The sequence below is a fragment of the Patagioenas fasciata genome, chromosome 5 (genome assembly GCF_037038585.1).
Source record: "Patagioenas fasciata isolate bPatFas1 chromosome 5, bPatFas1.hap1, whole genome shotgun sequence".
Lineage (NCBI taxonomy): Eukaryota > Metazoa > Chordata > Aves > Columbiformes > Columbidae > Patagioenas > Patagioenas fasciata.
This window is the reverse complement of record NC_092524.1, coordinates 14,063,839-14,091,700: the sequence shown is the minus strand read 5'-3', so window position 1 is coordinate 14,091,700 and position 27,862 is coordinate 14,063,839. Positions and strand designations below refer to the sequence as shown.

At 36.4% G+C, this 27,862-nt stretch overlaps 1 protein-coding gene across 9 annotated transcripts in view; it reads left to right on the top strand.

The window, feature by feature from the left end:
* The window catches only part of SOX6 (SRY-box transcription factor 6), a 380,628-nt gene that overhangs the window by 83,967 nt on the left and 268,799 nt on the right, over positions 1 to 27,862 (top strand). The window contains exon 1 of one of the 9 annotated variants that reach the window (XM_065839464.2): positions 25,114 to 25,396. The exons of the other annotated variants lie outside the window; for them this stretch is intronic. The gene's annotated coding sequence lies outside the window, so the exon portion shown is untranslated. Of the gene's footprint in view, positions 1 to 25,113; positions 25,397 to 27,862 lie in introns of those variants that run through there. 9 annotated transcript variants of the gene reach the window in all.

The following is a 27,862-nucleotide window of genomic DNA, read 5'->3' as shown; positions in this document are numbered from 1 at the left end:
TCGGTAAATGTGCATTAAATGTTCACTTTACTACTATGTCATAAGATGATTTCCCCAAAGGTGCAAGATACTACTGAAATGGGTATTATTGAATTCCTATTGTTATTATTTTATTTATATTGCATTATATAGAGCCTCCAGCTAAAAGTAGAGCTCCTTTGAACTGAAGGTATCTCTGCCAGTAGCTTTTTTTCTGAATGGACAATTTAGACAAAAGATAGAGGACAGAAAATATTTAATCCTCATGCACTGATAGTAAGTTTAGACCAAATTCATCCCGACTTGATTACTACATTAAATCAATCTCTATATTTATTATAAATTATGGATTTTTAAAGGTTTAGATGTCTATCGTTCAGGAAAAACTAATCCAAGGAGCTTTGAGTATGTGAATATGGGCCAGAGATTAATTGTGATGTTTCATTGAGTGCTTGCATGAAAGTCCAGTGGTGAAAATCCACATGCATGTTTGAAAAACTCTGACTTTAATAGGTTCATAACTTCGAAGACCAGAGGGTCCATAGTAATTATTTAGTGTGACTTACATAATGCAGGCACAGAACTGCCCCTAAGGTCCCCTAGCTATAGGTAGACTAGAGGCTATATCTTTGTGGGATGTAGCCTGAATGGAAGAATTTACAGTGACAGCAGATGTACCAGAAACTTTTTTTAATTTGTTTTGCTGTTTAATTTCTCTCACTTATTAAGATGTGTGACATAATTCTAGTTTTGATTGGTTTAATCTAAGTTTACAACTATGGTTCTCTCTATGGTTGAAAAATTCACTGTTATTGTATTCTTTTTTCCATGTGCATCTGTACAGCTACATTCTGAGCTGAAGTTGTTTTGTTTTTTTTCACTTGCTGCCTCACTGCAGAATGTGCTTTCCATTATTTTAATCTTTCTCATGATTCTGTATTAGCCTTTCATAATTGTAAAGGAATTCTATGGAGAGGTAGTAGCACATCTACTGTCACCAAGTCACTTGGAGGGAAAACTTTCCCTCTTTATTATGTGTTTTGCAAATGTTTCTCCTCCTATAATGCTGATACGTTTCTCATGTAAGTGCTGCAGCCTTCTTATATATCATTTATTAGCTATGTTAGAAACAAGCAAATTCAATAAGATGAGTCAATCATTTTGAGTCCTGGTTATATTTGTTTTTCTGTAATGTATATTTGACCCCCATTTAAATATAATTATTTTTATTTTCTGTTAAGTCCAAAGGAATGCAAGTAACTACATAATATCTGGTGCTGTGAAGTCATAGCTGATTCTCCCTCACAGCACCTGAGTTTCTCTTCTTGTATTAGAATTGTATAAAATAATTTTGAGTATTTTGAGTTTCAAATAGCTGTAGAACGCCATGAGACTAATGTGCTTCACAAACTGAAAAGTTTTCCACCAAGTAGAAAAAATTGTCAGAGAAGCAACTAATTGGTGTCTGCTCATTTACAGCTGTGTAATGCTATGCATAACTAAAAGCTCCTGTTAAATTAATTAATGATTTCAATTATGAACTTTTCTCCAAAATGTTATGATTTGTATCAAGCTGATAATGCAGTGACCTGGGAGTGTGAAATCTGTGTTATGTAGAGAGTCGCCAGTTAATTGATTCACAAATTATTTAAAGTTTGTTGCACCCAGGGGAGTGCTCAGATCCATGACAGCTATTTCTGAAAGTGTGCAAACTCTCTTTTCTCTTTAAGATTGTCTTGAGCTAACAAGCATGATAAAATGGTTGCAAGCTGGATATTGGCAGTTTGTAGTGCGACGGTTAGTGTATCCGAAGGATTTCTCTGAGTTTTTTCATGTATCACAGCAAATACCTATATGAAAAAGAAACGTTACAGGTGTCAACAAGAAAAGGTTAATGTCTTGTCCAGAAACAAACTTCAGTCTATCATTTTATACCAAATGCGTTACTCATTTTGAATGCTTCTGTTAACTTTCCTTATGACCTGTTATCCCACGTTTCACTTCTGGTAACTGTAGAGCAACTCCTTTCCTCTTAAGGGAAATACTAATGAGCATTTCTGAAAAAGCTTCTGAGGTTTAAAACAAAGGACATTTCATACAATATTGAGGTAGGCAGCAGTTTCACAGTACAGATGAGTAGTAATTATGTCAACCTGTGTTCCAGAATTTATCAAATCCTGTATTTCACTGACTTTGTCATGTCTTTGTATGTACAGAAGCTTGAACAAGAAAGAAGTCTTCCTACTTGCTACAGATGCGTAGAGACAGGAGGGGATGTTCAGTGTAATTCTGTCTGATTTTAACATCTTAGTGCATGAATTTCACAACAATTAAAAATTGAAATGTACAAAGAATAATATAGAAGGGGGTATTACAATAAGTTAAAGTACTGTTAATATTTTATGAACATTTATTAAATTTTTATAAATGTTATTAAAGCGCAGTTGGGTTGACTTCAGTGTTGTATAAAATGACCACTTTCATAAATCCTGTGAGTGAGAGCTCTTTACCGAAGGGACAGAAGGACTTCATAGGGCTGTCTTGGTCTGAGAAGTGAGAGTTTGAGGCATGTTAGAAGAGGTATATTTTGTTATGAGGTTAATCTGATTGGAATTTTAGCAAGTGGTAATGCTGCACTGATTTTTTTTTTTTTTTTTTTTTTTTTTTTTGTACAATCAAAACATTTGGGATTACTTGAACGTACAAAATGATTTTAGATACTGCCAGTTAAATAATGTCGCAAATAAAACCATGGTGGTAACTGGCTATTCCCATCATCTTTCTCACTCTTGAAATATTCTGGCTACCCAAAGGTTTAGTTCTCTCAATTACCAGTCACTTTTCCCTGGTTTTGTATTTCTGTTTAAAAATACTTGTCAACTCTCCTCTGTTACTAAGACAAAACAAAACAGTTACAAATAAAAGTGCGTCTCGTGTTATGATGTAGCACGCTGCTGCAGAGCCACGAGAAGCTGCCTTGAAAGGGAGTGACTTTAAACTAATATCTGTATTGTAGAAAAAAATACCATTTCAAATACTGAGTGACTGCTTCTGTTTCCTAAAATTAAGAAGCCTATAATCTCAGCACCATTAACAAGTGCTGTCATTCAGATACACAGTGTCTGGCTGATTTAAATAAAATGAAATGAAGATAGTTGTTTCTGGTCCCTTGGCTTCACTCATTGCCATAAACATATGCTCTGCGTCCCGCTTCTTTCCATCTTATTTATGACTTTAATTTGTTGTGTGGGCTGCGCTAGAAATTAAATTTAATACAATTCTCCAAGGGACCCTGTCATATAATAACATGGTAATTTCTGTGTATCCTTTTGAAAAATGAGGAAATTAATTCTTCCTGACATGTTCTAATTATTCCAGTGTGAACGGCAAATCCGTTTTTCCCAGCCCCTGAAGTGTTATAGGCAAATGGCTGCTGTTCAAAGCTGAGGTGCTAATGCTGACCAGCAGTGCGTTTAATTTGAAACATGAGCAGACACCTTTCAACACACCTTTGTAATACTGGAGTACTTTACAGAAATTAATTCACTACTTATTTGGCAGCTTAGCCTGGGGGTTATGGTTTTTATTCATCAATACTAGAGTCATGTTAGCACAGTGTTTCCTGTTTCCTCTAGTGCTCTGTGCCTGTGCTGCAGAATACAAATTCAGAAGGGTGCAATGGTTAGTTTGAACACACATATTTTTAAAGTGGGGATGCGAGTACCACAGCACTGGTGATTCTGTGTTGCGGCGTGTTTACAGTTTGGAGAGAGGTACTATAAGGTCTTCACCATTGAGTTAATTACATACTCTGGTTTACACTTTCAACTGAAATTACAGGGAAGAAATTATTTGAACCAACTTCCTGCGAAAGAACTCTTCCATTCAGATGCTGGCCTCTGTAGTGACAATCGGATGCTTACTTCCATTTCTACTACGTTGCTGAGTTCTAACTAAAACCAGAATGCATATGCTGTAACTTTGAAATTCCTTGATGTACTTGGTGTAGGCAGTTTTTTGCCAAGAAGGCGGCAATGAATTATCAGCATAGGCGCTGAAACTCACACGAATGATTCTGGGCATTTATGACTTTTGATATGTTGCCTTTGGGAATTTCTATTTCAGTATGTTCATTTTGTGCAGGACTGCCAAGTGAAGTCCTTCAAGAGTCCCAGCTTTGTAATACACAGATGTTGTCTTTGTTAAGTGTTGTTTCAGGATTCAGATGCGTGGAAGTATAAAAGAAATTTTAACTACTCCAAGAAACAGAATTTGACAGAAGGCACTAAGAGGAAGAGTCTGGAATAGTTAAAGCTTCATTTACAGCTTTTTAGCCATAGATGTAAAGAAGAAAGGGTAGTTTTCAGAGATGTTGAAGAACCAGAGTGAAGAATTGTCTAAAAAACTTGCTAACTGCCCAGCTATAGGGAGAAGTAGGATGAAGTTTGTGGAAGTGTCAGTTAAGGCAGTAAAGCCATGAGATCCATCAGGCTCTGCTGAGGGAAAAGAGGTGAAATCTGAGTTCCTGCCAAAAGAGCGGAATGGGTGGAAACAGTAGATCTATGAAAGCTGAAAGGAACAGTGGTTGCCTGAAATCGGGGGAGAGCTCTAAGGGAAGTGTAGCAGCTAAGACTAGAGAAGATCAGATCAGGCTGAAGGTCATTATGTATTCGAGTGGAGCAGTTGCTGTAGATGAAAAGGACAGAAGTGGCATTCAGGAGGATCTTACAGTATTAGAACAGAGAACAAAGGTAGAGTTAATAAGGAACCGTGTAAATATAAAGAAGATTAAGCTAATTGATTATCAAGTCATAGGAAACATACAGGAACAAGGAAGGTTTATGTTATGACAAGGACACTAAATGCTAAAGTAAAAAAATAATCTTTTTACACGTGGGATTAGTTTTTACTGACAAGACAAGGAGTCAATGTTAGAGCAATGATTAGAGTTACTGGATCACACCTTAATATGGAAGTCTTTATATAATGTCCTTTTTATAACAAATACTTAGCTGAAGAAAGTGTTCTTCTCACTGTGAGTACTTACTTACACTGAAATATCTGAATACAAGAAGAGGAAGAATAAATCTTGTACGTGACGTTCATAAAAAGATATTTTTAAGGCGTTTAGTTGAAATTTACTTCTGACCAATTTATAAAAGGTTTGAATTTCTTGAGGAGATCTTATTAGTCATATAAATAAATAATAAATACTCCATGCATCCTTGCTCAGCAGACTTTGTTCAAGGAGTTTCAAAATGCAATGTAAATAGCTTGACTATTGAATCCAGTTTTAATTTGAAAAAGTAAATTTTGGCATTAGGATTTTCACTATAGAGGCTAAGTTCTCCCTGTGGATCTGTGCAATGGAATAAGAAATTACTTCCAAAAGGCTGGAAATCTTGAGAATAACTCCAGCGATAAAATATGTAAGATGGTGGTCTGAGAGTATGAATAGCAAAATGGAAGGAAGGTACAGCTCCATCAAAAAAAAAGATGAGCACGTAAAACTTGGGTGTTGTTTCTGAGCACTCAGGACTCAGTCAGGCCTGTGACCCACTGAGGTATATTGTTGCATAAAAATTAGTGGGCAAAGGGCAGAAAACAAGGCAACAGCAACTTTGGGTATAGAAGTAGTAGTCCTCAAAGGAGTGTTGTTGATTCAGTGGAGCCAGTGTGTTTGTAGCAACCACACACAGTGTGAGGGGCACTGGTTTAGTCCTTCGGAATGTTAGCACTGCATCATTTTTGTATGCCAAAATGGGCTGGAACATGAAGGTACCTTCTTTTTCCCAAAACCAGACAGATCTCACGGATATGCAGAGATCTTGCAATACTACCTAGATCTCTTATTTCCACAGCCTGCCCATGTGTAGCTGTTGCAAGCACACCAGTGGAAGCTGTGGCCAGCTGTCTGAAGTCTTAGAACATCTGTTGCTGTCTGAAAGCCTGGTTCAGATTCCAGTCTATATACCAGGATTAGCCACGTTACTCATCAGTCAGTGTACTCTCTTGTGTCATTCTCTGCATCTTCTCCAAAACCATCAAGACTTTGTACACTGATGATTCTGCAATGGTACGTTTACTGGTGGCTGGAGAGTCAAATGTATTTTTGCTTTTCCACTGTATTCACAGCGGTCATATTCATATTACTCTGTGCAGAACTTCAGGGATAAAAAAAAAATAAAAAGCTTTCTTGTTCAGGTAGCATTTAGTGCATTGGCTGCTATGTATTTGTATCCATCACAGTGTCATAGTGTTTTTCAGTCACATTTGTCTGATATGTATGTACCTCAAGATGAAGATTGTAGGATAATCCAGATTGAAAGGGACCTCAATAGGTCTCTAGTCCAACCTCTTGCTCACAGCTGGGTCAGCTGTAAGGTCTGGCCAGGTTACTCAGGGCTTTATCCAGGTGGGTCTTGACAAACTTCCAAGGGCAGAGACAGCACAACCTCCCTCCGCAGTCTGTCCCACCGCTTGTCTCTCCTAATGGTGAAAAAGATTTTCCTTATGTCCACTTTGAAGCTTTTTTGTTTCAACTTTGCTCTTTACAGCAAATCATAGAAGAGCTACAAAACTGGTTATTTAGGTGGTAATGTTTGACAATTATTTTAAAAACTAGTTGCCTTAGTGACCAGCCATATGCAGGGACTTCTCTGCAGTCCTTCTTGCCTTAGCTTTTTTCATTGATAACCTCTTGGTATAACTTAGTTGAATTTCTGTTTTACTGTAAGATCTCTTTTCAGTGGGGAAACTCCTCAGCTTGAATTCTTCATTTTGATTTCCACTTAAAGTACATGCTGTTAAATGTAAAAAGCCAAATGTAAGTTCCAACAGTGAACAACAGATGTTTAACCCCAAAACTTAGCCAGTGAGCGTGGTGTAGCTGAAAGTCAGCATCTTCTTTTAACAGGCTCCTACCTCAGTTGCTGGAACTTCCTATCACGTGGTCCCTGACTGTGGCCACCCAAGTGTCCTTTCTCACCATGTAGGCTTCGTGTCCCAAACTCACCTGTCACTAAATTTATACTGCTTTTGCATTATTCCCTTTTGGTCACTGGGCTGTACTCTTACCTGACGCTGAATGGGCATGGCCCCTGCCTTAATTCTGTATCACAATCTGTGTTACTCTTCCTCATTATCTTAGCAAAGAATTCAATTTTGGAATTGTGCCACTGGCAACCCTGACCTTACTGATGACTGAACATGCTGAAGACATTTTCAAAATCTATGAAATTATGCAGTAGAAATATGAGCTGTAGAATACATTACTTTTAGATCGTATTTATTTGCTGAATGGATAGTGCAGAAGTGACTTCACATTTTGCATTGGTTGATTTAAATACATACTCCCCCTGCAAATAATAACTAAATAGTCATATGGAGTTCATTTAGTCACTGTGGCAAGAGGTGTAAAGTGGGCAGAATGGATTTGAAAGTGTTAGACAAGGGTTCATAATACTGTGGCAAAACCCTATGCATATTAATCTTCCACATACCTTGTTCTCAGAGAATAACCAATTCCCCTGTTTCTCAGAGAACTTTATCTTGCTGAAATAATTTTATAGGGTACTAAAATTATCCTAACACAAATGATTGTCAGAATACTTTGGACTAATGCTTATGGTTATTAGTGTTTATTGTTAGCAATAAAAAAGAAGTAAATGTAGAAACACTTCGAATAGCAGGAAAAATTCAGGGAAATTCAGCTTGGTCATGAACTGAGCCAGGACTGGGTAAGGGTTTGGCTGGGGCTGGGCAAGGCCTTGCAGTGGGACTTTCTGGGCCTCTGCCTGGCTCAGGCTGCAGTTGCCAGTTGAAGAACACATCCCAAAGGGAAGGGGAAAGTCGGGAAGAAAACTGTCCGTGGCTCTTCCTTCCATTGGCTGCTTCTGCCCAAGTGCCCTTTCTGCCTTTCAGCTATTGTATGGGAGAGAAGTGGTGCTGATCCCATGTGAGTTAGAACCTGAAATCACATTTTGAATCAATAAACTACAAATGGGAAATGGGAAGCTCTCTATAATCCAACTGAGAAATAGATAGCAATACTTTTGATAGATCTTACTAAATTGTGGCCATTTTACATTTGTGCGCACATACGCACACCTGAGTACGTGCCTTGAACCATTTGTGACCCTTTTGAAAATGTGTTAGTAATAACAAGATCATGGTAAAACAAGTTGATGAAACAGACAAACCGTAAGATATGAGAATGTGGATGTTATTCATCCATAGTATAACTGCTCACACAGATATGGGAACATGAACTGAACATGATTTTCATAAGGAAATAGTAACTCTAGGGAGAGTATATGTGACACTGTTACGGTATTTGTTTAGCTATGGAAACATCTGTATTGAAATTGGCAGAAATTGCACTGAAAACTCTTAAACAAGTAACTTAGTCAAGAGCAATAATCTAAAACCAAGTAGGAGGACTGTAAAATAGCATGATTGTTTAGTTAACATAGTTTTTAGTATAAATAGTGTTTCAAGTCAGCATGACTTTAATGCTGACCCTCCCAGTACATTAAAAAAAAAATAACGCTTGAAACTAACAGCATGTTAGCAGCTAATTCGTGCATTATTTCAGTATCATTCATAAATTACTTTTGAATCCTTTGACTTAAGAAAAAGAAAATCCCACAAATCCTACTTTTGGTCAAAGCATAAGACCATAATTAACTCGGCATGTGCTTTTGAATTAAGAACACAGTGTTCTGAGATTTCTTAAAAAGCTTTTAAAAATGTTGGGGGAATACTTTCATAGAGCCTTATTGACTGAGCAGAGTTTTAAGATTTGTCACATATGAAGTGATGTTAATTAAATATTGTTATTTCTTTCTGTCAATCAAGCAAGGTTAAGCTTTTTTTGTTACTTGAACAAAAAGGGAAGTGAAACAGGTGAAAATATATAAAACAGCTGTGAGGAAAACAGGAGGAATAACATAGTCGGAATTTAATTAGTCAGAATTTATGGGGGATGCAGGAGGTTTAGGTACTAATTCCAAAGCATTGCATTTTTTGCAGTCCTAATACCATTTGAATATTTTTGGACTTTTTGGCAATATATCATTTACCTAATGAATGTAGAAAATAAATATAGTGGCAGAAGGCCAGTTTTTGATACATGCGTATGGTTTATTTAAAGTCGTATTTGCAAACTGATGTTTAATATGGTTCTCACTGAAACTTTCTTTTTATTAAACCAAAATGTCATTATTCGGGATACCATTTAATGCTGCTTCAGCTCTTTTGGATGCTATGGGCATATTTTTAAGACAAAATGAGTTATTGTTTGTATTAGGTATTCAAATATTGCTGATAGGGTGTCCCCAAACCATGAATTTTAAAATGATGCATGTTTATATCCTTTTATTTCTATTAATGTGCATAAGCCTGTGGGTGTGTCATATGTGCAAGGACATCTTCAGGACAAGGTTTTCTAGAACTTTACTTTTTGAAAGAAATGAAAATTGGAGTATAGTTACATGACTTGAAATGCTGGTACATAAAGTCTACCACCAAACATCATATGGTCTTCTATATGGCTATTATAACTGACAATTCTAAGGACAAAACAAAGCAGCAGTTACAGACGTACATAATAATAGCGGAACTGTATCGTTTTGTCAATGTATTACGCTTGGACAGTGCATTATTGCCATAGGGCTCTAGTAATACTGTCAGTATTGAAACCTTTGAAGGTGTGAAAAGCACCCAGGAAGAAATGCAGACCTTGTTTTACAGTTTCTTCTTGTTTTCTGCTTAATGGGGGAGAAACTTCCGTGTGAACAGAATTAAATTCACGTGGGGAATTCTGCCTCTAAATCTTTTGTTTCCAGGCTCTCCATGTTTAATTGTGGGTCTTTGGAAACAGTGTGGCCTATAGCTGATCTAGAGTCATGAAAGGCTGCTTTAAACATTTCAGTGCTTTTGAAATTGTGTCAGTACTGAGGTAATATTTAATGGAAGGAATCTCTTCCGTAACTCCACTTTGGAAAATTCAAAACTCTGCACCAAAATGATGTCTGTAGTTGTTTTTTTTGCTTTGTCCTGGGTAACTGAGGAAATACAGGAGCTTTAATGAAGGAGAATTATTTTGCTTTATGATGTTCTCTGTTTAATTATATAAATAGTGGTTATTTAAAGAAACAAATATGAATTCCCCCAATTTTAAGATTACATTATTTAAAGCAACTTAATTTGCATTGGAAATGTCACGTTTTAAACACCCAGCAAGTTTTTTTTATTGTGTAGGTGTATTTTTTTTCCTAGTACAGTATTTAGATTTTCTTTACAATTTCCCCCTCCTTGAACATATTCAAAACTTGACTGAAGAAGTACCTGAGCAACCTGAGCTGCTGGGAGCTGGAGGCAGGACTTGATGATCTCCAGAGGTCCCTGCCAACCTACATGATTCTGTGGGGCTTCTGCACCTTGACCAAACCTCATGGACTGAACTGTTGAGCATAAGAGAACAAATGTCTGTATGCTGAATTGAAGAGACAGTTTTTTAAAGTGAAGAGCTCTGATGTACTGGACAAAAAAGCACGCATAGTATGTAGTGAACACTTACATTTTTACTTTGAATGAGGAATCAAAATCTTTTGCTTATGGTCAGCTTTTTGTTTACAGTAAGCTTCACTTTCTGGATCTTGTACACTCAAACAGATAGAGTTATGAAGTATTCTAGATTCCTTATTTTATTAAAGAAGAATAACCAAAATATTACTCTCTGTGAGCATTTTTAAGGGCTCTGAATTTTGAAACTAGAATTTCTGCATGTTCCCTTTGTATTGAGAAATGATAACAGTGTTAAGTGCAGCATCTCTAGTACGTCAGATAATCTGGAAGGGGCGAAAGCTGCTCAAACCTGAAGCAGTTTTGTTTAATAGTACGAGATATTACCAGTTAGCAATTAAATGAATTGATTTTCCCTGCATTAGCTATTAGTTTTGATAATGACTGGTAAGAAACATATGATGCATCTTTGAAAAAGTCTGTTATACTTTGATCTGAAAATATTTTATTAACAGAGGCTATAAACCACAATGAGTGGCTCAGTTGTGGGTGGTTTTTTCATGCTTATTTTGATGATATAGCAGTATCTTGGGATGACATACTGTAGTGAGTGAGGATAAATATGTGTTGCCAAGGTCTAAACAGCAGCAATATGGAAGTAATTCAGCAGTCAGTTTCACTCAAAGTTTGAAATCTGTGCTGTATTAGAGGTATGCATAGAAGCTGTGTTAATTGCTAGCTTGTTTTCCATATGGTTCTGTTTTAATGGAGCACATTTGTTGCAGATGGTTGGAAAGTGGGTTGGACAGTGTCTAAACTGGCTATGACTAATTCATACAGTGATTGTACTATACTTTAATGTTTAACAGTCTTCTTTGTAAACTTTTTTTCATTCACAGTTCCCTTGCCATTGAAATGTGGTCCAAGATAACTGAAAAGTATTCTTCTTTATTTAAACTTGGCCTTAGAGAAGAGCAAGAGCATGGGGTGTGTAGTCATCTTTTCCCTGAATCAAATTCAAAACCACACCTCAAATTGGTTTCTTCAGATGGGTTATCTCCATCATTATTATGGTTTGCTGAGCGTATTCAGCTGAGGTAATGGACTCTAAGAGCCACTTGAAGAACTGAAGTGACCCTAACAAACGCTGTAACTGGCTTTGTTCACACCACCTCTTTGTTGGTTTGCAACTGACTGTAGCCAATTTGGGTACTAATAGATATTGCTTGTTTGCAAGTTTTAATATTGCTAACTCAGACTTGAGAGCACTAAATGCTTACATTATGTTGAGGTGAAACTAAAAATACAAACGCAGCAACATTTTCTTGTAGATCAATTTAGTGATGACATGCATGACAAGAACCTTTTGTCTATTAGCCCAGTGTTTCAACAGTTCATGTATGAATTCATCCCGAATCCATAGAGGAAATCAAAGTATAGAAGATTGTCCAGCACTGATGTAGTCAATTCTTATAACAGTTTATTTGCGTTTCTTGTGACAAAGCTTGTATGACTGAGTTTCCCTTTGCTGAAGACTGCAGTGAATGTCATAGTCAAACTCCAGTCGATAGTTCTTAATCAAGAAAAAAAAGAGTGCTACGGTTCAGTGGGTTTCTCAACCATTTTTACTGTTGTTTTCTCACATTGTCACTAAAATATTCTCTTTGTTATCGGAATGGGACATCTGCTGACTGGCCTATCTCTCTTTACCTGATTGTGTGAAAAGTCTTGGTTAAATCTGTTAGGCCTTGGAGGCCCAATAACTTGCTAAGTGCTATAGAGCCTGAAAGACACTATGTCCTTGGACTAACTTGTCTCTTATACTTACAGCTCTGTGTGTTAGATAGATAAAACAAACTCGTATATAAAAGACTGGGGTAAATGTAATTTTAATACACTTGTTGACTTGTGTTAATGAGTAGCTGCATTTTTCTTATCCTTAATCGTATAGAATCTGTACAGAATAAGGTGTATTCTATATTAGGGCAGAAAAATAAAACAGGCCAAGTTTAAAAGAAAGCCTTTTTCTCTGGCTGTTTCACAAACCTGCTCAACTGGAATTGATAATTTGTTTGAAGTCGTAGGATATCTACTTACTATGGCTAAGAACGTAGAATAACGCTGACCATTTAGCAGTTAGCATTAAAACGTCTAAACTACAGCTTTGATGCAATAATACTACAAGATTTAACTAATTTATAATTTTTATCAAAGGTTTCTCCTGCTCTGCACCGCTGTTTGGTGTGGCGCTTAGTCTGTGCTAACCAAAGTTTGGTTTGAAACACGTTTACCTTTGATTGGTGTTTTTAGATTGTGATAGCTGCTCATTCCTCTCTACAGAAGTAACCTTTTAAAATGTCATTTTTAATGTACAAATTTTATGAGAATAAAAAGACTTTTAAAAATACTAATTTTAGACTCCTCTGCTGAGCTTGTACTCAGCTGCTGTTGTCTCAGGCTGAGTCTGGAAAATTAAGTCAGCGCTCTCTGTAATAAAATGTGTACTCTGGACTTCATGAAGAGAAAAAAATAATAGTTTCCTTTTAAATTCTTTTTCTGTAACTGTTGCACAACTGCCAAAGTAATTTTCTGTGCTTTTACTTGTTGATATTTACACTCCTTTCTTCCTTCTTTCCATCTGTCCTTCTGTCTGTCGGTGTCTAACATGCACTGGATTTCCTGCAAGAGAGAATTCCTCTCCTCTTAGGCAATAGTCCTCCCTGAGAGGAGTTACATCAGGTACATAAGATTTCATCTTGTGCTCTGTAACAAAAAAACTCTTACAAATTAGATGTACACTTTATAAAATATGTAAAACCATAAACCATGTAAAACATGGTGTAAAGAGTTTTTCCCTCCGAAGGTGACACAATATTAAATTGCTGCTAAAAGATCTGATAATTTTCTGTAATCTTAATTGCTGCAGCTTTTCCTGTAATTTGTCATATTGTCTAGGTTGCTGTGTCATATACCCCATTACAGAGGTGACACTGAAATTCAAAAGGAATGGAAGCTTAAGCTTTTTCCCCCTTTCCAATGTCCCTTGTTTTAAACCAGCAAAGCAGCACTTGTTTTGCCTTCAGGGAGCTGTATGTTGAAGCTCACAGCTGGAGGTATGGTGCTGCAGTGATGGTCACCAGTGATGGGAAAGGGAGAGTATAATGAGTTAAAAAAACCCAACAAAACCAACACCACATAAAAACCCCTCAGGATTAAAGGCAAGTGCTTCATTCTTTTCTCTCTCAAAGATCCTGTATAAATTGTGCACACAGATGAAAGAATTACAGAAGGGAATATGTTCAGATTTTAAATACCAACAAGATATATTTCAGTTGTGATATTGCCTCATATGGAAGTAGATTTTCTTTATCATCTTCCAGGAATATTTCCTAAAATTGTGTATTTTTGGTCGTGATTCTTTTCAAAGAAGTAGCAGAGCTAAGCGTTTTCATTTAATTGTAGTAAAATGTTGCCCTAAAGTGGAATAAAAAATTATTTTTTTACTAGTTCATATCAAAAAACATATAAATGTAATAATATTTTAACTATAGTTTGTATAGATCTTTTCCATTTAAATGCTATGTAAATCTTTCATACTGCAGGGCAAACAACTGTGAGACTATAACGTGAGGTGTAGCAAGCACACACCATAAATTTGGTAATCGTACTTGTGAGTTCTTCATATTTCATACGAAGAATCAGGGAGAATAAAAATAGAGGAGAAAGAGCACACAATGGAATTTTGAATATCAATGTGTAAGAGAAATGAGAAAAGATTGCCTCGATCTTCCGCACTTGCCCGTGCTAAAACTATTATGCTGAATGCCGATCAGATGCTGTGAGTTATAGTGGAATGTGGGAATATTATGGAATCAGAATTCCTTTCAGATGTCCTCCATTATTTTTGAAGTCCTATTATTTCCTCATGTGTTCTGGCTGATGAAACAAGAAAAGGACCCTTTTAATGGGGGCAAGAGGAGAGAGACTTTACTGCTCAGCTTGTACATGTTATCCAGCTGGACTATGTGCCACTGTTTAGAGAAACATGGGTGGGAGGCTCTTTTAAAAGAAAATGAAAAAAACATTTGTTTAACTGCATGGCAACACAAATATTTTACCAAGTGAGGGCTGACTATGCATTTCACTTTGACAAAAGGTGCAGGCTTGAGGAGGGGAAAATAGAGCGAACCACTCTCTCTGTAGGATTTAAGATAATCACTCTGCATGTTATTTTGTTAAACCTCTATACAAATGTATCTATTTAATTCTTTCGTTTCTCACATCTCTTGTCTAATCTGAAATAGTCTATCGGAAGGATGTGCTTACCAGTGTTTCCTATCAAATGCAGATGCCAGGCAGAAGTTCCCAGGGTTTTGTGGGGAGTCCCTGAGCTCTCCCAAGCTGTTGTTCTTCTCTTTCTCCTCCTGTTACTTCTGCTCCCTCCTCTTGCCAAACCATCTGTCATTCCCTGAGGCCACTCACCTGCGGCACCTGCGCTGTCCTGCACCTTGTGGTGTCCTCTTGAGCTACCAGAGCTGAGAAATGGCCACGTATTTCCATCTGCTCGCACTGGTGGGCTCTGAAGAAAAGGCTGAGAACACGATCTAAGGATTTTGCATAAAAATAACTGTACATGTAGGTATATATACATACATATGTATGCATGCACATAGGCGTATATGCATGTATGTATAAGATATTCGATATCTATGAGAAGTCAGAAAAAATGTATTTTCAAAACCCGTTTAAGATAATCGTATTCTTCACAAATGTTGAAGAAAAAAGGCAATTGTACAGCTCATTCTCCGTGACCACCAGCAAGACTTCTATAACCATGCTAATGTAGCTTGGTGGAACACTGAACTGATTACAATAATTTAAAAATTTAGCTGGTTCAAATTATTTGCATTACTTTTCTTACTGAACTACTTTAGTTCCCATCAGTGTGACAGTGATTTTAGCTGTGCCAGCAGTGGAAATTTTGTAAAGATTTAGATACATCCCAAATATTAATATATACCAAAATTGACATCTTTTCAAAATCTATTACCCTAAGCTCTTTGAGAGTGAAATATAAATGAGTCTCTATACTGTAGTTAAGAGTATCCTCCTTCTAATAGGTTATATATTTTAATTCCACTCTTTAGAAAAGAAAGATTTAAATTCCTGGTAATTATATGAGCAGAAGAAATGAATGCCCAGAGATTGAATGGTGCATATCATTAAGCTGCAACAGGTATACCTTTGGAGGGATGTTTAATGTGTGAAAATGTGATATATGGGGTTTAAGAAGTGTAGCGAAAGTGTCTGCTTGCAGCACCTTCCAGGTCTGAAACACTGTGTGGCACAGCTCCAGGAAGATTTGTCAGCCTGAAAGCTGTTGCAGCTGGAGCCGGATTTCAGTCTGAACCTAGGAAAGATATCTACAGGATATAGCATGTAAACAAAGTGCACTCACTGTCCTGACTTGATTAATTTGTCTGTTCTGATCCACTTTATAATAAAACAATGCAGTAATATGACTGGCCGATTGGGTATTGAGAGCTCTGACATTAGAGAAATGAAAAAAAAAAAACAAACCCGCAACCCAAACCCTTTGGACCTTTTATGTTATTTTTAGTGTTTTCTTTTCAAGTATTCCCTGTTTCAGAATCCTTAGACATTCAGTTTCTCTCATTCCCTCTTTCTATCAGCACATCTCAAAGCAGTTTAGAAAGGTGATTTATAAAAGTTTTGTTTCCCTTGTTTTACACATGGGTAAACCAAGGCATAAAAAGGTAATTAGCATACCAGGTACTGAGTCAAAAATATGCCTCTCTCCTCTGTGTGCCCCTTTCATTAGGCAATACTGATTGGGAAATTTTGACTAGTGGGAAAAGTGTAAGTTAAATGCTGAAAAATGCCTAGTGAATTATTTTTTGAGGAGGTATTGAAGTTCACCACATGGTTATATTTTGTGAGCGTGACACTATAATTATCTATGTGTGATGCGTTTCTGTATATCAGCTACTTCATGTTGGGTTCACCAGCTAAATGAAATCCGTTAACAGTTACATTTGGCCCAGTTTCTATTGAAACCTAGCTTGTGTTTCTGAAGTGAGATGCAAGCCAAATTTTCATATGGATAATGGTATTTTCACTTAATTGGAGTGAAACTTTCACATAATTTGTGCAGGCTACTTTTACATGCTAGAATACAAAAATCATTTTTGAATGCTCATTGAGTGTATTAGCTGCACTTGAAAGTAAATAGGTAGCTTTTCTTTTATATGAAATAGTTAATTTCTGACACTGAGTAATCAGTGATGAATTGCATAGATCACTGTTCTCTTGCAGAAGACAGTTTGGAATACAATAACCATATCAGTTACTAAACTCACGTGTGTGACTTTTGTTCCATTGTTTATCCAGTTTGTCTTCAGGCCTGAAAAAATTAGCAGATGTGAAAATATGAAGACTCCAATTGCAAAGAGAGTTTAAGATGTTAGGTCAACAGTTCAATGGTATGTTCGCAGGGTCAATAGTTCCAAAACGCAAATAAGAACCTTATAAGGGATTTGAACACTGTTTTGTACATTATATTACAAAACAGATGAGAAAGAAGTTTTGGAATGAGATAGGATATCTACGATTGTAAGAAAAGTTAAATAGTAATAAGAATTTCTAGTGGTGAATGTGGTCACCTGACAAGTGACTTGAATTCAAATATGTAAGGTGCTTGATCTGGCGTTCTTAGGACTGAAAAATAGCTACATTGTATGGCCCAAATGCAGTCCTTTGGAAACTAAAATAGTTGACAGCTCTGCTTTCTCTCATCTGACAAATTTACAAAGCTGTGCATACAGTGATACCAGTATGGACTGATGAGGTGGAATAGAATGTGGAGAACCTGTTGAAGAAGGTTGCATGGAAAAAATGGAGATAGGTTGTGCATAATGGGACAAACCCAAAGAGCAGTTACTGGTGCTCAGAGATAAGAACTAATTCTTCTTTCACAGTATATGAAGATAGAGAATTTTGCTGTTCTGTATAATCAGTGCTAGTGGTTGGGGGCACAAGCTGTTAATTTGAAGAACAGTATTGGCTTCCATTGTCTGACTGTTATACGGGTTCTCTTATGTATATATAGTTCCACAGATATAGTTCCATGTTATGTAAGTTCAAATTTATGTGTGTGTGTGTGTATATATATACATGACATATACTAATCTGTGGGGCTACTTGAATAAAAAAGCATATTGAGAAGGAACCAACTTGCCTTTTCTTCATGTCTTTGGTCAAATATGCTTACATTATTCCATGTGACATCTCAGTGACTTAAGAATTTTTTTCCTAGAAATACATTTTAGTCTGCTATGCATCAGTGGAGAGCATATTGTGACTTTTGCTTGGGTGTGTGAAAGCAATGTTCAAAGAAATGAGAAAATAGATTGCCTCTACTGTGCTGGATTGGCCACCAGAGTTTCCAGGATCAACATGACAGAGCACTATAGTTACTCAGAGATGTGCTTTAATAGGCCCAGTTGAACTCGTAATGTATCAAGTCCCAATCAGTGTCTTATTCTGCACCAAGCCAGCATGATTGCTGAGTATTTGACTGCTTTACTAGTGTTTCCACCATGCCATCCTACTAGCTGCTGCTGTGACAGCCTGACTTTTGTCAGACTCCTACATTGAAGACTTGGATTACTGTTGTTCTTCTACGTATATTTCTATGTACTACATGGATATTCAGCAAAAAGCACAGGACACAAAGTACAGTATTCATGTAGACACTGATTGTTCTAATGCTGAGTGTATGCAGACTGTACCTGGACAGCTCTCTAACTGTTAAATGTGAAATGATGCGGATAATTTGCTATCTAAGCAGCTCTGATCTTAAAGCATGAATTCACATTCTGTGTAGGATACTAATGCAGATTTTATTACTTGTTCACTAAAAGAGCATTGGCATATTTCATATATTTTAAGGAACAAATAGAACTTTTGGGAAATTGTGTATTTGCATTGTGCATATCAATGCAGTAGCCATCGCAAGATACTTTTAAAGTACACTGTCAGGATGAGTTCTACAAACATAGTATGTGCACAGCCACAAGTGAAAATGATGGTAATTTCCTGACTCTGAGTTTTAAAGGATAGCACAACCTATCACTTTACACAGTCTGTTTTTCATTAGATGTTTGTGATTTTTTTTTCTACATAAATAAACTTAGCAGTGTGTTTTCTGTCTCATAGAGGTGGTGTTATTCAGAAAAAATAACAGCTAAGAGGCAGCCAAGGAACAGTAGTGAATGATACGTGTGTTTGTGAAAACAGGTTGTCGTATCTTATGATGTGATTATCTTGGCAGAACAGAAGTTAAAATAAATAAATAAATGGTGGCACTGGCTAATGATGCTGATATCTTGAAGTTGTAAGAGACTATTGTGAAGTTCAGCATTTTTTAAACTGGATAAAATACTACTACATAGCTAATTTTATTAACATTTTATTTACCAGAATTTGTTTTCCACCTTTTAAGCACCTCAGGTGTTTGAGTGTCAAGTAAACTGAAGTTACTATATTTGAAAAGAAGTCTATTTTCTCTTTTTATGTTGGTCATCTCAGTAACTAGCATGTAATTGTGTTAATGTTTACAAGCGAAAGTTGTCTTTTTTTTTAAGCAACGCAGTGTGTTGACACGTGGCTTTGAGATGAAGCCACACCCATAGTCTTTTATATATTATAATCTGCTTAACATGGCCTGTTTGTAGTTTATCTAGAGAGGAACTAAATTGTAGTTTCCATTGAGTAGCGGTTTTGGGGACACTGGGATTTGGAATCACATAGTACCTTGTCTCCAGACTGATGAACTTTTAAGTAAAACGTAATGCAATAAGGGATTACAAATGATTGAAAATCCCCTTTGCAGTAATTTTTGTCCCTTACCGGTCACTTAAGGATCACTTGAAGGGAGGGAGCCTCCTGTGAACGAGCTGACATCAAGGCCAGCACAGTTTCACAACATCTCATCCAACTTCTGACTGCCATGATCAGGTGAAGGATGATGTCACAGTGTCCTGGTATGTTTGGAGGGGGTTGGACCAGGATCTTTATGGCAAGGATGTCAAGTTACAGAGAAAGCTTTTTTTTCTTAACTGTTGGTGAAAAGAAGATCAAGTGGGGTTAATCTTGACCGCCCAGCTAATTCTTCTGGACTTTCCAGGAAGGTATATTTTGGGGCGCTGACCAGCAGCCTCTGCTGCTGTTGTTTGGACCCAATGCTGGCAGTGTCAACAAGATTTGGCTGCTTCGTTGGCATCAGGTTTTGACCTCTAGGTACTGTGTGTGACATTTCAGCTTGCCAGAGATGTGGACGCTGTCACTGGAGAAGGATTGGATCTGTGTACATATGTTTTGTCACTGGAAGATGAGAGTTCTTTTCTTGTGAAATTTTGTGTGAAGTAAGTTTGCTGAAACTCAAGCATTTAAAAACTGCTTTAAGTACCATAAGGTTTCAGAGAATGCTTTCTATTTGGTTTGGGTCTTTGAAGTCACATTATCAGACTTTCTCCTGTAACATGTTTTAAGAAAATACCAGACGACTTGTGGAAATCTTTCACTATTTGGCAGCTCTACCTTGATTTTGTGTGTTCACTGAACTTTTTGCAATGAACAGTAAACTGAGAAAGGACAAAAATATACCTGTATTTGCAGGTCTTTTAATACATTATTGCCTTTTTGAGAACAAAGCACAGAAGCAGAATTCATCACAGCAAGTTGGGGCTGGCTCTTTTGAGATTTACAAAAGTGTATCTGTAGTTTCTGTCTGAGAGGGTAAGGATTTTCTGTTCCATGCTCTTCTCTGTGCCTGGTCCAAGTACCACCTGGGCCATGATGGTTTCAAATGTTTTTCTCTTTCCTTACAGTGTCTGAATGGGCACAGACTTCTTCCCAGTTAACATACAACAATTTATTTTGCTGACTACTGAACTCTGATATTTGGCTGGATGCACACTTGTTTCTTTAAGCACATGTGGTGCAGAGTGGACCTGGAGCTGGGTATTATGGTTATTACTACTACTACTACTTGAAAGGGTCTGTATTATTTTGCACAGCAGTGTGGTCACCTGGCAGCAGGTCATTAACATTTTAGGTTTCTTTCCTTCACAACAATGCACAACATGCTAATTAGAGGGTTTTGAAAGCTAAGCAACCTGTTTTAAAGTCAGACATTTTAATTTGCAGCTTTAATGGCTGTATTATAATAACTGGCTTGGCTCGGGGGAGAGAGGGAGAGAAGCACTTCTCATGTTCCAGTAGCAAGACCCAATATACAGAGGCTGACAAAATTAAAAACCTCATAATGTGACCTTTGCCTGGGATAAAAGGCTGTTTCATAACAATTTCCTTTTGTTCTTTGTTTAAGCCATTACTCCAAAAGGAGCCTCCGATTAATCTAAGTAAATGCATCATTACAGTCCTAATCCATGTCCTTCTGTCAGTGTCTGTTTTAATTAAATAAGAAACACTAGCAGAAAGATATCACGCACAAAGCTGTGATTGGAGAAAGAGGGTTGTTTGATCAGAGTGAGATTAAAAAAAGGCTTTACTGTTTTGTCCTTTTGCTCTAGATGCCATAATGTAGGCTAAAGGAAGAAAACTTGCCTAATAGTTTAGCACATTGCACGTTACAGTATTAAAATAACCAGATTTACCAGCAAAACTGTCCCAGACATCTAATTAATTATATACAGAACATTCACAGAAAAATCATACAGCAACTTGGTTTGAGTAATTTGACACGTTGATATGTTTGGGACTGTATACACAGTTGGCCAGAAAACGTATCAAAGTGCAGGTTTTTTATATTAAATAAAGCATTGAGTAAAACTATTGATGAATACAGGTACTTTCTTTCTTTAATACTTGCAGCTTACGAATTGTAAACACGGTCTTTTGCAAGTCTCCGATGTTTAAAAAATATTTTTATTTCTCAAAAAATCAGGATGATTATTTTAAAGCAATGAAGAATCCATTTAATAAGTATCGTAACATCTAGCTAGTTAATGTAACTAAAGCAATACATATGTAAGAGACTCTTCCTCAAGGTAGTGTTTCAAGATCCCTGTGGTGAGGGTTTTTTCCCATATCCAGGCCATTATTTGATGTAATGAAAAGAGAAAGTGTGCAACACAGAGATTGTTAATTAATTTAGCCTAACAAGATGAAGATAAATGAAGCAAAGCATGGATTGAATGAAGCAAGAGGTCTTATTTACAGTTTGATACTTCTTTATATTAGGTATTTTTCAATTCACAACAGAAAAAAGCCTGAATTTAAAGAAAATGTGTTCTGTGAGTACATGCAAGACAGCTTTACATTATGTGAGTGGTTCTAAGGACTGCTGAAAATGCCTTTTGGGTTAACATTTACGTTTTCTTCTCCAATTTTTTTTTTCCTTTTCACATTTCTTTTTTTCTTGATTTACAATATGTTGACAAGAATAAGAAAAAGAATAAACCTAAACTTTTTCCCATTGAAATAAATAGCAAAGTACCAATGGTTACTCTAGCAAGCCCAAATTCTACAGTTCCCTGTTGTTTATATTAACCTAGATTCATAGTCTATTTTTGAGAAATTTGTATGATAAGAGAGTTAAGTATAAAAAAAATACAGTAAGCCATGATTTTAGTTTTTGTTCCAAAGTGTAAATTGGTTATTGCTTATAATTTTTCAACTATTCTATTGCAGTGAAATTGAGAGGAGTCCATGACAGTGTTAATTAACAATAATTTGATGTAATACAACTATGATTTTTTTATTTGGGATAATATTTTTTTTCTCGAGATCAAGTTTATCTTAAACATTTTGTGAAAAGTTGTAGATTTTACTTTCATATCAATTAAAAAAAAAAACTTTAAAGATATTCCAGAGGTTTTATACATTTCTTATTCCCAACCCCAATTTTAAATGAAGAACATCCTAAGCAAACAGTATGTTACAATTTATATCAGTTGAGTCACTACATCTCAAGTGATATTATTTGGTTTCCCAATGACAAAGTTTAGGGTATAATACTATAGAAGATGTGAAAACAAGCATATAAGGTATATAATTTTAGTATCTAACCAACTAAGCAAACAAAAAAGTCCTGTACCTGTATATTGACTGTCTGAGGCATACCTTTGCCAGTTTGATCTAAAACCAGAACTCTAAATGGTGACCCAATATATTAATGCCTTTTTTTTTTTTTTTTAAGTGTAACGTCTTCCTTCTTACAGATGAATCGAGTCTGTCCACTATTTGACCTTCTGTCGTGATTTCTGTCTGCAAAGGAAATGCCTTCCTTCCTTTTGCAGGAGCCAGACAGGACAGCGTTATCTAGTGTCACTACAAGCAGTGGTCTCTACAAATAGTATTATTATGGCCCCTATGTTTTATCTTGGGGGTCATGAACAAATCCATGCAACTGCTTCTAAAGATTTCAATAAATAGGACTTTTTATCCAGACAATTGCCTTTTATATTACTTTTAAACAAAACTACTAGTCCATCAAGAGTTTCAAAAGGAAAACAATTCTACAGAGTGCTGGTATGGCAGCACAGACCAATCATTATGGCACCCATTCTCCAGTCCTTTATTTTTCAAGTCCACAACAATAGGTTGTTGATTCAATGGACAAGACCAGAACAATTAAGTTCTCTGTTTAGCAGCAGTGCAGCATTTTAATGCCCTCCTCTAATAATGGTCTCATTATTGTTATTCTAAGACTGGGCCTCAGGAGGAGGAATATTTGCTGGAGGTACGTCATTATTTTGCAAATTTCGATTAGCTCATCATGTTGTCTGTACTGTGAAAATCGTAGCTAATTAGGGCAGTCAGTTAGACTACCAGCTTTTGAGCTTATGAGTTAAAAGGTAGCACACTTGATAGGCCAATGATGTGAAAAAGGTGGTAAAAAGGGGGATTAGAGCTGTTGCCTTAGTAACTCTAACTTCCATCTGTGCGGGAACAATGGACCTGTGTTTCTCCTCCACCTTGGTGTAAAAATTGGTTTTGTTTCGAAAGGACGGGGCTTTTTATGACAATCTGGAATTCAGCCTAACGGAGTGTAGTTCTGGTTGTTAGGAGAGACCATTGGAGGATAGGAGAGATGAAAGGTCATGGCAAGCTCCAAGGACATGAAAGGTCATTGTCTCTTGTAACAATAGAGGATTGTTTTGTCCCGTTATTTCCAGCCAACCACGCAGTCAGGTGATAGAAGAGATACCACCAGTTTAGTCAGGTGGAACAGGAGAGAAAGATAATGCACCTTTAAAGAACAAAAGACAACTAGAATTTGCCTTTATTAAACAAAGTTGCACTTATTTGTGACCATCCTCTGAAAAGGGTTGTTTACTGACTTCCTATTCCAGCCTGCTTTGTTCAGCACAGCCTCTGTAGGCCATCACATCTCTGGGAAGCAATCCAATGTGTTAGAAAATGTTGTTTAAGCTTTCTTCCCATGAAGAGGAGCCCCCAGGAGTACCACTGATGTGATACTTAACAATAAATTTAGTTGTTGTAGCTTTCTCACGTTATTGGTGTTCTTAAAAGGTTCTCCTTCAAACACACACAGAATAAAATTAACTATAAATATGAAATAAATTTGCTTCAAGACTTTGTAGCATTTTATCATAAATTCTACGGCACATATCATAGAAAGTTCACAGAAAACTACGTTAGGTGCTACAGAAGAGAGAGCAGTAGACACAGCAGAAACTTACAGTTGTATAAAAACAGATGTTCTGTAGGGCTGCTCTTACGCAAAGGGAAACAGATAAGTCTCTTCTATGCTACCCAATAACTTTTGGAGGCTCTGTCCCTTTATCTCAGGAAAAAAACAAAAGTACTGCAGTACAGTACTGCTATAGCACAATTTACCAGGAAAGCATTTCTGTTAGTGAATAGAACTGTCAGCTCTCATATTTTTCCTAGAGCATCCTAAAAGCCAAGTCGTCTTATATCCCTCAAACAAATACTAGTTTCTTTAGGTCAGGATTTCCAGAATGTTTCACCCTCCTATACTAGATCTCTAAACTCCTTTACTGGGTTCGTTTTATAATATTTTTTCTCATTTCACAACACAGCTGCCAATATGTATTGAATTCTTATGAAACTGATAAAATGTATGTAATTTGCTACTATTACCTTTGAAAAATAACATTACATGTAATTATTAGGTATCCGATCTTAAAGTGTTCTGACCTTATTTGAACTCCCCTTTTTAGCTATTCTGGGCCTCTCTTATCTTATTTTTACTCCTGGCCACTCTTGCTCTTGCTTTCTGACAACACAGATGGACGGCCTTGCACAAACTGATAACTGTGGTAATTTCTCAGTACACTGTTCAATTATAAAATATGTTATTTTCAGAATTCAGCAGGCATGTGTCATATTTACATGTAGACTGAAGATGAGAGGTTGAGCATTAGCTTCATGAGAGTGTGCTGTCGTGTGAGCCATTGGACTTTACAGCTTTCAGTTTGTTGATGCATTGGTTTATTGGCTCTTAGGCTTAGTAAGTAGAATCTTTAAGAGAAAGAAAGTCTTATTTTAAGTATTTATAAGCTTTTAGGCTTTTAAGATAATATATTGTTAAACTTTCTCTTTAGCTCTTTGATTGTCATGTGTGTACAATCAGATGTTTTGTTATTTTTGTATTAAAATGAACTGAACAGTGTAGGCTGCTTAGTTCAGAATGGGAACCCTGCAAAGGGTTAACCAGCAGGGAATTACAGATGAACTATCAGGAAGGTTGATTATTAATCCAGCAAGAGAGAAAATATCCTTCCAGTTAGCAAGAATTAGTACCTGAAGAACTGATAATATTGTTCAGACTGTTGGTGTGGAATGGCAAAGCCAGGTAAGCTAAACATCTTCTCAAAGGAATAAAGTATTTTCTTTCTGTTTTTCGTTGTAAGAATGTTTAGTTGCTGATTTACTTAATCTATGAGCATATGTAACAGCATATGTTGATCCTCAGTTTAGTCAAATGAATGAAAGAAACTAAATTTGTACTTTAACTTTTGTAAGAAGATATATTTCTAAGCTATGCAATGTATTTAACCGTGAAATATCATGATAATTCTTTACTTGTTTGTGGTTAAGTGTGAGAACTGATTACAAAACCTGAAGAGTCCTTTGCAATTGCAAACTAATATATTACGTAAGTCTGTCTAGTTGTGCTTGAACATAATGTGGAGGTTTATGGAAACTTTTATGTTGCAGAATTCTTTCATTCACAGTTATGAGACTTCAGTGTTCACACTGTATGAATGATTTATTGAAGTTTGTTTTGATATTGTGAACACATTTGTATTCATTATCAAACTTTTTTTTGGTGCTGTTTCAAAAATCTATGATCTGGGGTTAGAAGGAAATGGCTGTTTGGTAAACATATCACTGTGTTTATACAGAGAAATGCAAACCAAACCATTAGATCAGTTAAACATAATCTTCTTATAATTTTGGTGATTTTCTGAAGACTCAAAGCCCTGTCTTGGGAAAACTTTGAAATTTGTCTATTTGTGCTGCTGATACTAATCAATAGGTGTGATAAACTTCTATTTTTTCAATGTAGCCTTCACTATTTTGTTTGTTATAAGAGAGATGTGTAAGATCTTTTAATTAATGATCTAATACTGTAGAAATTAGAAAGTCTGTGTACAGTATTTAATGACTTTTCCAAAGTTGTGTGCTGTCACATAAACTAGTAGCTTTTAAAAATATCCTGATTTGCTCGTGGGCTGGGATTCAGTAAGTATATGATGTTAATACATTGTCTGTCTTGATGGAAAAGAGTTTAATATCTCCAGATTTTAGCCTATATCTATGAAATAGCCTGAAGGCTACATGAAAGGGATTGTGGTGATACAAGAATGCAAATACAAATGAAAACTGAAAGTAACCCAAATCTGAAGGCAGAGCCCCTGTAGCAATTAGTTCTATGTGGTAACCTTTCATGAGCCATACAGAAAGGAAGAAACCTTTTCATTTTGTGAAGGGGATTAAGATACGGCCTAGGGCAAAGGAGAAATGGAGAGAAGGGAAGAACAGGCAGTGAGGCAAGTGAAATGGGGAAGTGGCCTTTGTCTGACAGGCTTCGTAGTTTCCCGTGTGACTTTGGCCTAGTCGAGCAGAGAGACAGCTGGTGGCCAGTTTTTCTGACGGGTGGCTCATCACGTTAGAGTAAGTTAAAATTCTAGAATTTCCTGATGATGAAGCTATCAGGGCAACAAATGGGGGCATTTTGGAAGCTGTACTGAGTATTCAGATATACACAAAGGCAAATAACTTCTTGTGACACGTTTTATCTGAGTATTTTTAAGGAGAATGGGGACAAGGCGAATAAGGTACTTTGCCTGAATTGAACACCAGCATCTAGGAAGTATATAAAGAGCAAGAAAACTGATGATGAAAAATTGTCACACAGGAAATGATATATGTAGAAAAAAAAAGATTGTAATTAGTGGAGGAAAGTATGAAGCTGATTAGAGAAATGACGTTTCCCAGATGTTTAAGGAAAAAATGAAAGTTATATTAGATAAGTTCTTTTAACTAGTATTGGAGAAGTACGCTTGCTTTAGAACAGGAAAGCTAAACTTAGAAGTAGAAAAGAGCTGGCAACAGAGTTCTGCTCAACTCTTTTCCTGCACGAGTGACTCTTTGGAATGCTCTGCTTGGAACATCATCAGGAACAACTAGTGTAGTGCTGTTGAAAGGAAAAACAAAACAACCCAAAAAGCGAACACCCAAACAAAATAAAACTTGCTGTATGCTTATTTGAAATGATAAAGGTCATTGTTTTACTTACGTGTGTACTAAACCACAAATTAAACAAATTGGTTGCATCTTGAAGTAGTATTTCAGGATTTATTATATTTTGTATGTATATGTAGTTGACATCTGAGCTCTATCACTGTACTGGACCATCAGACTATAATAATAATTTTAAAATTTATTGTATGTATTAGCTTATTGGCAGAATCCTAAATCACCCAATATGACCTGCAGCTGAAGAGAAAGTCTTGAACACCTCGACATGTAAGCCAGTGTAAACTAGCTTGTTATTTAATTATTATTATTTAAATCAACTGTGATAAAAGTAATATTCTTAAATAAGAAATGGAAACAGAAGATATCAAGCAGAAACTGTATTTTTGTGCCCATTCCAGTGACTTGTTTAAAAAATTTCATAGTGTAAGTTGTGAAAAAACTCCCCCTACCAGCATGGCTCTACAGCTTTTGTGCCAGTTGGAGCTTCTCAGTTGTGTATTAAAAAAAAAGTGTCTGGAATAGATTGATAAGAACGTCATCTGATTTAGTGGAA